At 42.6% G+C, this 4,587-nt stretch overlaps 1 non-coding gene across 1 annotated transcript; it reads right to left on the bottom strand.

Moving 5' to 3' along the window:
• Nucleotides 1-520: 520 nt before the first annotated feature.
• Nucleotides 521-627, bottom strand: LOC130952917 (small nucleolar RNA R71). The gene has a single exon (XR_009075092.1). It is a non-coding gene; the product is annotated as a small nucleolar RNA R71 (small nucleolar RNA).
• Nucleotides 628-4,587: the final 3,960 nt, after the last annotated feature.

A 4,587-nucleotide genomic window follows, 5' to 3' on the forward strand; every position in this document is an offset into this window, starting at 1 on the left:
GAATAGTAAATCGGGCTCCTTCGAGGACCATTCCCATTCACTATCACCACCTATCCGTGACTATTATTCTCCAATCAATGAGGAGACTCTATATTCATCTGTGGGGAGTATTGAATTGTCTTTGAGTGACTCAGGTGACACCATCATGGCGGACCCACCTCGAAAGATTACCTTGAAGGAGGCCAGAGCTCCCGATCTTAACTTGCAACCACTTCAAGTTTTGTATCTGGCCTTGGACCCAAATTTTGAGCTTAAGTCTGGCACAATCAACTTGCTCCCTAAGTACAATGGATTGCCTGAGGAATATCCTCTGAAGCACCTTAACGATTTCCAAGTTGCATGTGCAACTGCAAGAAGACAAGGAGCGGATGAAGCCACGGTATTGGTCTTCGCTTTCCCTTTCTCTTTGGAGGAAAAAGTGAAGGAGTGTTTTTATACTCAACCGAGTGAAGTTAGATCCAATTGGGACTTGTTGCGAAAAGAATTTTTGGAGAAGTTCTACCCTCCCCAGAAAACAGACAAGCTGAGAAGAGAGATCTCTTGCATTGTGCAACGAGATGGGGATACTTTGTATGAATATTGGGAGAGATTTAAGAAGTTTCTAAAAGCTTGCCCTCACCACCAGATAGATGAGTTGGTTTTGATCAGTTATTTTTGTCAAGGAATGCACCACCAAGATAAGCTTCTCTTGGATGCCGTGAGTGGAGGATCATTGACCAAAAACAAGACCGCAACAGAAGCATGGGAAGTTATATCAGACCTAGCAGATTCAACTCAACACTCTAAGACTAGAAGTCCACAACCAAAAGCATTGAGTGAGGTTTCTCCCTCCAGAGATGCAATTTTGACTAAGACCCTCAGTGAGATGACTATTTTGTTGAGGCAAATCACCCAAGGGCAACAAATCCCTCAAGCTTTGATAAATGCTCCACCTCAACCTCCTAGGATAGAAGGACCATCAAGGATATGTGGTGTTTGTGCTTGTACTACTCATTACACCGATGAGTGCCCTCAAATCCAAGAGGACACTACATTGGCAGTTGCTAACCCTTACCCACAAAGGCCCAATTACAACCAAGGACCCTACTCACAAGGAGGTAATCAAAACCAAGGGTGGAGGGATAACTCAAACCAAAGATGGAACCAAGCCCCCCAAGCTCAACCTAACCAAAATGCTCAAGTCTACTACCATCAACACCCACAAGGCCAACCACAATACCAACAACCATACCAACAACCCTCACAACCTCCATCTCAAGTGAAGTATCAACATCCAAACAGTTGATCCAATCCTTCTCAAGTTAACCAACCCCTTCCCTCCAATCAATCCCACATGAATGACACAATCCACACCTTTATGCAAGAACAAAGAGAGTTTCACAAGAAACAAGATGCATACATGGCTACGATAGCCAAAGCCCTTACTCATTTAACTCTCCCTCCTCAAACCAGACAAAGCACCCAACAAGCTTCAACCTCAAGTAGTTTGCCCTCCCAACCTCAACCCAATCCTAAAGGAAGCATAAATTCCATTACTCTTAGGAGTGGTACTAAATTGGATAAGAATATTGCTATACCTTTAAAGTTAAGTGAGGAGACAAACAATGAGGAGGTAGAAGATGAAGTGAAGGTAATAAGGAGTAAGAATGAAACTGTTGACAAAAGTAAGGAAGAACCTCCACAGGTCAAGGAGCCCAAGAGAAAGACCTTGCTTGAAGAGCCTTTGCCCATTCCATTCCCAACCTTGGCAAAGAAAGCAAAGAAGCAAGCAAGAAGATCTTGACCCCACTGTGGTAGAAGTTTTTGAGAAAGTTGAAGTTATCGTCCCTCTCTTTCAAGCCATTCAACAAGTGTCGAAATATGCCAAGTTCCTCAAGGATATTTGTACTCACAAAGACAAGCTTGGCAATCTCAAAAAAAGCCAGTAGATGATTCTATCTCTTCTTTACTTCCTAAAAAGTGCAATGATCCCAGCCCATGTTTGGTTACTTGTTTGATTGGTGGAACCAAGTTCACGGATTGTATGTGTGATTTGGGAGCGTGTGTGAGCATCATGCCACTCGCCATCTATGAAAGATTGAATTTAGCACCCCTTAAGAGGTCCGGGGTGAGGTTTGTGTTAGTCGACAAGAGTATTGTGTCAGTTGTGGGGATTGCAGAGAATGTCATAGTCAATATTCAAGGATTGCTCTTTCCAGCTGATTTTCACATCTTGGAGACCCCTCCTATTGACTCAACAAAGCCATCATCAATACTCCTTGGATGACCATTCTTGAAGACGGCCCATTTTAAGTTAGACGAACACTCGGGAGTCTATTCTTTTGAGTCGGATGGCAAGCTAGTCAAGTTCACTTTTGAGGAGTCTGACAAGCCCATTCTTGAAGCTTACTCTATTTTTGGATGCGACATAGTTGAAGACAAAGTGATTGAAGATCCCAAGGAGCAAAGAAAGGAGGATAGTGCCAATGAGTCAATTTCAAAGGATCATGCTCAACTAAAGCAAGCCAAGGAGTTGGAAATTTTCCTCCTTGGGGAAGTTCCTAAGTGACCAATGAAGCCATGCAAGTCCAATTTAGGACTTTAAACCAAAGTGCTTGGTGGGAGACACCCCACCATGGTGACATTTTCCAATTTTATCTCTTGTTTATAGCTTTTTGAACTACTTTTTTCTTGTGATATAATGCTTAGCTTAGGTTTGTTTGATGATTTTGAGTTGTATAAGTTGAATTACTTATGGACTATGATTTTGTGCTTATTGGAATGATTTGAGATAGGTAGGTTGTTGTAATAAGGTTAGGAACATTAGTTTTGAAGAGAAAAGAAAATTCTGAAACAGGACATCTGTGCGTACGCACCAAGCTGTGTGTGCGCACAACTCTGTGTTTTTCACCATCTGTGCGTCCGCACACGCCTTAACATACCCTATGGTCGTAGCACCAGCACAGCCTGTGTATGCGCGCTGCCCCCTTTCCTCTAATTTGTGTGTACGCACGTCTGTGTGCATACGCAAAAGTTCCTTTTCGCGCTTCATCTGTGCGGCCGCACAGATGTGTGCGTCCGCACACCTTTTGCAAGCCCTTCTGGTGGGGGCGAGGGAACAGTCTGTGCGTGTGAACAACCTCTCCCATTCTCATCCTCTGTGCGTGCACATGGACCTGTGTGTGCATGCACAGCTGCTTTCGTCCACATGCAAAAAAAAAGAAGAGAGAGGATAGCGTCCCTTTGTGTGCTCACACACTTTTGTGCACCCGCACGTCCTTTCGCAACCTCTCTGGTCGCAGCGTTTGCACCCTTTCGAGTTTCTGTCTCTGTGCGTCCGCACAGCCCCATGTGCGTCCGCACAGGTCGTGTTTTAGGCAATAACAGGGCAGGTTGCCCTGTTGAGAGGCAGTCACTACTTTTCTTCTCTTTTCTGAGGATACTCTCTCCCTCTCTTCTCTGCCCAGCTCCGCCGACCACCGCCGCCGTCAGCCCACCGCCGCCGACCACCACCTCTCTCTCTCTCTCTCTCTCTCTCTCTCTCCTTCTCTTACTTCTCTTCTCTTTTCTTTCATTCTTTCCCTCTCTTTTCTTTTCTCTTTTCACCACCAGTGAGTTCTCTTCTCCGGTGTCTTTCCAGCGAACCCAACCGGCGTGATTTCGCAGTGGCTATAGGAAGTGCCATTGTTCCTCCCCTAGTTCTTATTCTTTTTAACCTCTATACCTAAGGTTTTTATCTTTCTTTTTTTTTCATGTTTATATTTTTGCAATTATTTTCTTTTCCTTTATGTTTTCTTAGATTAAATTTTTTGCTTTCTTAGTTGTTTCTTTGTATTGCAAAGTGTTGTTGCTTGATTATTGGGTTGATTTTGATCAATTTTGAGTTTAATTGTGATGAACTTGCACATTGCATACCACATGTTCGATAAAATGCCTCAATGAACATCTTGTTTGATTCATATGACTTGGCCATCATATGCTTTCAATTTATCTTTGGTTAGGCATATTGTATGAATTGTGCAACTTCATTTATGGGTTTTGATGTTGATCACATTATTTTTCCAATGCATTCCATTGTTGGTATACTTTGAGTTCAACCACCCATGTTTTCCAAGATTGTGTACCTTATTAATGGGTGACTTTAATTGTAAATGCATTGTGTTGGTAGAATACGAGTTTCATTGTTCATCTTGGAATCTATAATGAGTAATCACTTTACAAATGTTCAACTTTTGATGATGTCTTGATCAAGCATCTTTTGGGTTCCGATTAAGAGCATTGTATATGTGATTACCACATGTTGAGGATGAACAATTGACAATTCCTTTTTGGTGCTTGCTTGAAGTTGCTTCCATTTCTGTGTTTCATGTGTGCAACTTAAGCACTTAGTTGTAAAGTTTTGAACTTTGAATTGTCGTAAGAGTGTGATTGCCATTGTGTGCGGCCGGTGTGTGTGTTCCAATCGCGCGCACCATTGGAATATACACAACGCCATTCTTATGAATCACACTATTTTCAAACTTCCAACTAAGGATTTAGTTTCTTCACGTCATTAAGCGCTTCTTCATTGTTCTACGTTTGTTGTTGCCCTATGACCTTGATATTTTA

This window comes from Arachis stenosperma, chromosome 9 (assembly GCF_014773155.1).
Source record: "Arachis stenosperma cultivar V10309 chromosome 9, arast.V10309.gnm1.PFL2, whole genome shotgun sequence".
Lineage (NCBI taxonomy): Eukaryota > Viridiplantae > Streptophyta > Magnoliopsida > Fabales > Fabaceae > Arachis > Arachis stenosperma.